This window comes from Lathyrus oleraceus, chromosome 3 (genome assembly GCF_024323335.1).
Source record: "Lathyrus oleraceus cultivar Zhongwan6 chromosome 3, CAAS_Psat_ZW6_1.0, whole genome shotgun sequence".
Classification (NCBI taxonomy): Eukaryota; Viridiplantae; Streptophyta; class Magnoliopsida; order Fabales; family Fabaceae; genus Lathyrus; species Lathyrus oleraceus.
Genome location: NC_066581.1, coordinates 531,533,834 through 531,542,508, shown reverse-complemented (window position 1 = coordinate 531,542,508; position 8,675 = coordinate 531,533,834).

The window sequence follows — 8,675 nt, the reverse complement described above, 5'->3', positions numbered from 1 at the left end:
ACGTATTTTAATTGTTTTTAATTGATTAAATGCCAAATAAATTGTGTAGATGCATTTTAATTGACTTGTTGAGTTTGACTTGTGTTATTGGACCTTGGTCAAGGTTGATTTGACTTTGTTGAGTTAAGATCATTGGATTTTAGGGATTGATGAAATGTATATTTCATCTCCCAAAATGAATGAATGATCTTAATTTTGTAAAAGTCCTCCTTTGACCAATTTGTGTTGATTCCATTCCCCCTCCCTCTTCATCTCATTCCCCTTCTTTATTCATTCATGTCATGGGCCTATGATATCTCTATATCCTAAGGCTAGTTGATTTCAAAATCAACATGAGTATGGATGAGATTAGGTCCACCTTTTTGCATATTCTTTTTGCGTGTGGTATGTTTCATGAGCATAGTCCATCATACTATGTATCTAACATGCATTAACACCAAAATTCTATTGCCCGACCTCAAATAGTTGTGACTTCTACATAAGTCCAATTACGATTGCTTAACATAGTGCTAAATTTGTGACACAAAAGGCATAGCATTCTAATAAGTGAGATTGTAAGTCCCCCCTCTTTCATGGTATTGTGTGGAAACCTGGCATTTTTTCCTTCCTTTGGAAGATGTCTTGGTTCAAGGATCTATGCTTGTGATAAGTGGGTTGAGTGTTCTCCAAAGAATGTCTTAAACAAAACAAAGCAAAAGCAATACTAACTTCTAATCAACTAACAACTAACATTTAATTTCAAGTCATTTACTTTTATGCACTTTAAATTTTAAGTTTTTATTCATTTGCCATTATTCATACCATTCAATTTGTTTACTTTAATCCCATTTTCCCTTTGCCTACTTGGGCCATAATTTGTGATATATTGTGTTTGTATATACTTGTTTTGTTTGTATGGTCTTTTGACCTTAAAGTACATAATAAAGAACAAAAACCCTAAAAGACATTTGTGTGGACTGTTGGTTTGATCTGAGACATTGGACTTAGAATTTAGGCAATACTCCCTATGCAAAGGACTTGGCCAATGTCAACTTTCATGAAACCAAGTGCTTGTGAAGTAAACATTCATCTGATACAATATGAGAGATCCATTTGAGTTCATCTGTAACATGATCATATCTGAAGCTGTTACTTTGAACCTGTGTTTAATGCCATCTTTGAAGTCATCTGATACATGGGAATTTTGAAGAAGATCATGGAGTTGCTAAGCTTGAATGTGGCTATCTTTATTTGATGTCTTTCTCTTCACCTTGCTATTTGTGTATTGATATTGCTTGATTCTAAAGTCCAAGGGAAATTTGGGTTTCTATATGACATTCTTGTCTATTGGATTGCAGCCCATTGGTCAGATCTTTTCAACTCATAACTTTTAAATTTTTGCTTAAGATTAGTCTTTTCATCTCCTCCCAATTTCTTTAATTTCAAAATCTCTCCCTCCTTTCAAAATCTTCTTTTCTTGTGTTTGTTTTCTAAACTTAGACCATATTGCAAATTAGAAACTTTGGCCTTATGCCATTGCATTTTCAAACTTATTTTCTTAGTCAAACTTGTAAATAAACTTAACTATACTTTACTTAAAATTTCAAAAGCCAAAAAGAACTAACACTCATTCAAACCATTTTTAGGCCTTTTGTGCCTTTGTTAAACTTATTTTTTTTAAATCAATGCACTCACTTTGAAACTGATACCACGAACTACGAGGTTTTGATCCCTCATTTTCATGTTGGTACGTAGGCACAAGTCCGAAGGTCTTGTCAAACACAAAAATATAATCAATGAATTATTTTCTCACCCCTCCACTCTATTTATTGCAAACATCATTTTATACAAAAACACATATGCACACAAGAAAGGGCTCCCTAGGAGTACCTAGGACACATTGGGTGCTAACACATTCCCTCTGTGTAACCAACCCCCTTACCTGTAATCTCTGGTATTTTATTAGTTTTGATTTGAAAACTTCTTATCTTTTGGGTTTTGTTCGTAATTTTCCCTTTTCCCTTAGAAACAATAAAAGCGTTGTGGCGACTCTGGTTTAATTGACGTCTAGCTTATCCATAGCTTGATGGTCATGAATTTACCACTACAGTCAAATGACAACTTCTTCCACCTTGAATAACTTTTGCTATGAGCTCCAAATGAAAATGGTTTCTTCATCAAAGTTGTATCTCTTTCATCCCTATTCAATTTGGTTACAAATTTGATATCATTTGGATTTTGCATGAGGGAGTTATGCATTTTAGAAGTTGAGGAAAATTGCTTGCTCAATGGTAATGGCCCAAAATGACCTATAATGTTTCCTCTTGGCACATGGCCTTGCATGTTCAATTTGACATTTCTAAAAGAATCAAAGTTGGAGAAGACATATTTAAATTGATCATGAAACTTAGATGGAATTCATATCATAAAAATTGAGAAAGTTATGGTCCTTGGAAGTTGACCTCCTAACTATGGCACATACAAAATGACCTATAATGTTTCACTATAAAAAATGACTTTCCAAGCAAAACTAGATCTTGATGCCAACATGAAAGTTGTTTGGAATGTCATAAAGAGTAACGTTACTGTTGGAATAATTTTCATATGACAAATATTGTAGGATATAGGGTCTAGAGAACCTTAGTTTTGACCAGTTGACTTTCTCTGGTCAACCTCTTTGAACCAACTTGCAAACTTGAAGTTATCTTGATATTTAGAGATGATGGAGGATCATATATGCACAAGATGATGTACAATGAAGTATCTGTTGAAATATTTGACCAATTGTTGAAGAAACTTGGCGAAAAAGAAATAACAACAAAAGAGTAACTTCTTCGTCTTCTTGCAATGGTTAGTCAAGAAGAGATGACTTCAATCACGCCAGATACTGGTAGCATACACTTGAAATGATGAGAAAGGGAATCTCTACCTTGTTCAAATCACTTCTTGAACTGGTCTTCTCTAAGTGTTTATATCTTAAAAATGTTAAACCCCCTCTCATTTCCTCCAAGAGATCTTTTTTATAGTCACATCAAACTATGGTTTTGTGCGTTTTGGATCAAGGGCTTTGTGTGATTTTGTGAATGCTGACCCAAAAGAATTAACAAAATTCCCTCTAATTCTTCCAAGTCGTACCATTGTAGAATCATGTACATTCAACATGTGGGGGACAAGGGTTTTGGTTGAATCTTTCCTTTGCAGTAGCAATGCGCTATAATGGATGTACTATGGTACATAATTTTGTTCTCTAACACCTTATTCTTATCCATTTGCATACTCAATTCAAATATCATTCATTCAATAGACTGTTGCCACGAGTACCATAGGAATGTGAATCGTGTTTTACTATTATTTCAGCTACATCCAGCTTTCCACTTTTAGTTGGCTTAAAATACTATTCTAAACTGTCATGTTAAACCTCATCAGAAGTTAACTTTACACAAACAACAAATACATAAAAACTAACAAAATAGAACATCTATTGTACCCTTTATAAACTACTCTAAAACAACAAAATAAAATCAATTAAGTTACTCAATACTTAAAATATAAAGGTAAATCCAAATATTAGGCTTTTCAATAATTCATAATTTGTGAGTTATCACATTGTCCATGGGATCCATCATCCTGAAACCAGGAGTAATAACTCACGTCATTGATTCAAGTGTGGACCCACCACTCACTAAGGGGTCAAAGGTTCACATGTCTCCTTTTGTGTTACAACAGATGGGAATACAAACTGGAACACGGGAAATACTATCCAATTAGAAATTGAGTCCAACAATAACTATGATTATATGTAGTAACATGACAAATGCATCCATTGAAGAGAAATTACATATCATGCATCCATTAAAGAGAAATTACATAACGAATATATGGAAAATGCTAAGATAGAGGTGGCTGAAAATCAAATTTTAGCGAAAGGACATCACCATTGAAGGTAAATTTTGAATTGGATTCCAATGAAAGAGAATCTAAGGATACAAAATCAATTCAATATTCGAAGGAGCAAGAGAATAATATACTGAAAAATAGTGGAACTAGTGAGGTTTCATAGACAACACGGAAAAATCAATAAAAGTCCGTAACACCGGTGTCAGGATGCCCATCAATTTTTATTTATCAAGTGGTAACTTTTATGGTGATTGGGGTCATGGTTACGTGAAAACAAGTATATAAATCGATATTTAAGTATGTATTTTGAATTTCATGATTTTTTTTACAAGTATATATGTATATATTTTTTTGTTAAATATTAATACCAGCATTATTTTGTAAAGGTAGAATCTTTTTATTGTTCTAAAGGATGATGATAAGTAGGCAAGGAAATAGATATCATATGTCGGTGAGCGTTGAAGAGGCTTTAAGACACTTCTCACAATGAATTGTATTAAAAAGGCAAAGAGTACTGATTTAAAGCTTATACATGAGATGTATAGTTTTATTTACCAGGACACTTGGGCGAGGTTTGTCAAGTCTCATAACACTTCTGAGTTCTTAGCTAAAAGTCAAAGAGGAAAGGAGAAAAAGTCAAAAATATATATCCTCTTATATTTTCTCGTAGAGGATATGAAAATATTGAGGAGACAATGATTAAAGAAAAAATAAAACAAATAGAACAAGAGTTGAGATATCCTTATTTAATTCTTGATCTCCTCCCATCTCGACCATCATGCCATGAGAAATAGAAGAGACTGCATCAAAGACTAGGCGACGAGTTCACATCAGAGGCTACACACGAGGTTGTTGATAAGATTGTAAGTAATGAAAGGTGGATTTAAAATAAATTAAAAATAAACTATTGTTCTAGGATTTAAACTCATGACCAGGAGCCACTTTCACCATAATAGAAATTTCATCTATGGTAAAATGTGGCTTAAAATAAAAAGTAAAAAAAATAAAACTGCTGGTTGACGTAGCCACAAGTGCAAGTTGTCACAAAGTAATAAAATAGATATCAAACCACATATACTAATGGTTTAAGTAGTGAATTCTTATCTAATTGGTGTATATCTATAGAAATCAAAAGTAAGGAGTTTAGTAAATTGTTTAAAAGAAAAAGCAATTAAATAGAAATAGTAGAAAAATGACTTAAATCTCAAATCGGAGCAAACAAGACCCGGGGTTACTGTTCATATTTCTAACACAATCATATGATCATTGTCGCATCTATCACGATAACTTTGCTTAAATTATAGAAAATATATAAAATTGGACACTACATGCTTTCGCTAGCGCATTACCCCTATCATTGACGAATAATCTGCCGGCTTTTACATTGTCCCGATTATTATTATTCGATGAGCCATTAATTTTTCCTAGATATATGTTTTCTAAAATTCGTCTGTCGTCTTTCGCATCATCCAAATTAGGTTGTTTAAAAATCTGCACTCCAGTATCGACACATATTCTTACAGACTATGGTTGATACCTAAGAACCACTTACTTTCGTAACTAAGTTGTAATGCATGAACTCAGAATATAAAATAAGTTTAATTAAAATTCTCGGAATTGATAGTAACAGATCAAACGATAGGTCATGAAACAATCCCCATAACCCCTAGTCCCTAGGAAACTACTCACTCATGATGAGGGGAAACACAATCATAGAGGTATTCATCAACAAACTCATAACAATAGAACACAAGAAATGAATAATAAAAAGGTAATGAATTATAAAACTTGAAATATGAATAACCTTGTTCCATAAATTGCTCCCTTGGATACTTGAGATACAAATAGAAGTAGAATAAAAACTAGGAATGAAAAGTGTAAAAACTTAGGAACCCTAAACTCATAACAGGCTATGAGTTCTATAGCAAAATAATAAAAGTGAAAAATATTTTGGGTTTATTGAGAAATATTCAGATTTGATATCAATCAAATATTGTCTAGGAGGCACAATTAAGAGGAGATCATTGCATTTAATGAAGTAAAAACAAATCTTCACTTTTCTCTCGCCTCCCTACTATAGCCCGTAGTAGCTGCTACGGGTGGCCATAGCCGGCCCCAGTCTTTTGTACCAAGGAAGCATCAAATATGCATTTGTGGTTTCTTGCTTCTACGGCCCATAGCAGCTGCTACGGGTGGCCGTAGTAGCCCCCTGGTTTTTGTAAGGGAGAAATTTCCAAATTTCCATTTTCTCTGTTCTGCTTGCATTTGACCCCTCTTAATCTTGGATGCTCATTAGACACTGGAATTTACAAGAAAACATAAACCAATGCCTAAAACATGACAAATCGAACAAAATATGGTAAAGTACTAAAAGAAAAATGACTATAAAGAATGCTGCAAATACCACTTATCAAACTCCCCATACTTAGACTTTTGCTTGTCCTCAAGCACCAAAGATTTCATTCATGAGTTTTTGGATCAAGTAGTGATATCATGATAGAGCATACAAAAACAGAGTCAATGGTACTCATATGTGAGTCTTTGTTCCGATCGGCTAGGCCTAGTTCTCTTGTAGTCATCTATGAACGAAGTTATTTGCAAGAACACTAACCGCGGTGGCACGGACCTAAGTCTCCCTTTCAGACACCTCTCAAACTATGCTTTGAATTTAAGTCTCTTTTTCTATTTTCTTCCCCTTTCCTTTGGAGAATCATATTAAGGAATTTGGAATTATTTATATTGTCACATGCATAAGATCGATCGAGATTTTTTTGCCTAGGTACCTTTTTATTTTTATTTTTATTTTTCGATGAATTTATGCACTTTGGCATTTATTGGTCAACTTTGAGACAACATTTTGAGGTTCAACTACCGTTAGGCTAAATAACCGGGCGAGGATTACCCAACTTAGAATGTATAATTGCCTTTATATCTTTTTCATCATTTTGGTGCCCAACATTAATTTTTTCTCAACCAATCATACATACATGCAAGTCTAAATTATACTGGAACGTCAATATAAACTAATTGGGAAATACTTATCAGAGCCGAGTACTATGGCATAAATCTACACGTTGGACTCGTGTCCTACTCTGGGAGACCTAAGGTGTTCAGGTAATACCTAAGCTTTTAAGCTTTCCCAATGTCCCTAGTCATAGCCTTTCTTCCCTCAAACTCTATATACTTTCCTTCTTTCCCCACAACCGAAGCTTATCATAATTTTTTTTGTACGGTCTTAGTTTAGGAAAAACTACAGAAAGGTGATGTTATTGAAACAAACAAATATGAAAATAGATAAAAACAAGAAACAACCATGAAAATAAAAATGAAAGAAATAAAAGTGCAAGAAAATAAAGAAGAAAAATCAAACAACAAGAAAACAAATTAGTGCAAAAAGTATGGGTTGCCTCCCACGTAGCGCTTTGTTTAACGTCATTTTAGATCGACGGTCGGTGAGTTCAAGCACTCATGGTGGATCTTTAAAAAATGATTCCCCAACCTCATTCTTAGTAGTATTAGGTATCCATGGCCACTTATCAATCCATCTCTTGTATCCACCACTCTTCTGTTTCTTTTTCCTATAGGGTGGTTCACACTTATGAACCCGTGGGGGTGATTCTGGTTCTATCCTAAGTAAAAACGTTTCGGGTTAGGATTTTATCCTTTCATTCCTAACCTCTAAGTTCAACGTTACCCTCTTAACATCAATAATTTTCTTGGTTTGATGGTCATCTAATATACTCTTTTTAGACTGGACTTTGGTTAATGGTACATTGGTAAGGATCTTTTCCATTATTTTTGCATACCTATTGGATTGGGTACCTACCTTAGCTTCCAAAATCATTTGCGGGAAAGTAATTAGTGGCTTGTAGGGAGGAGGAGCAACATAAGATGCTTCCTTCTCTACCTCTTTGACAACCTCCTTTTTGGGTGGTGTCATTGATTTTTCTAACTTTTTTGCACCAGAAGTCTCCTCAACATTTTGATCATTCTTCCTAGAATTTTTCAGCTTTTTTTTCACTTTTGGTTGTTACAACATTCATATGTCCCTTGGAGCTTTTCTCGGGTTTCCCTAGAAATGACCCGAATGAATTGAAGGAAGCAACTTATTATTGAGCTACTTGGGAGATTTGAGTCTCCAACATTTTGGTATGGGTGATAACATTGTCAACCTTAGTGTTCAACTACCTAAGTGCCTCATTGATAAGGAGGTTTTGATTTCTAAACTCTTAATTAAGGAGAGTTTGTGTTGCCACAAAACTCTCCATTATAGATTCCAGGTTAGAGTGAGTTTGTGTCTCAATAAAATTCTCCATTAACATTTCAATGTTGGATTTTTAGGAGTTTGGTGGTTCCTCAAAATACTAGGAGTGGTTATTGTAGAAAAAGTTTTGGTGACTAATGCACCTTTGATTATAGGTATTAGGATAAAAGTATTCATGATTATTGTGCACATAGTTGAACATATATTAGATAGATACCATCCATACCATAAAAGAAAAAAACATAAAAGAAAAAGTTGCTCAAATCTCTACAATAGTAAAATAGAATAAAAACGAGTTCTTCACATGTAAGGGTAGCGAGAGGACTATAGCAAAAAAATGAAAATAATAATAATAATAATAATAGTAATAATAATAATAATAATAATAATAATAATAATAATAATAATAATAATAGAACTCTTGTCTATATAGTGATTAAACATGAATTCAATATTAAACGCAATTGGTCTAGACAACGGTGCCAAAAACTTGACGCAACCGCATGTGCACGACTGTCACGAAGTAATAAAATAA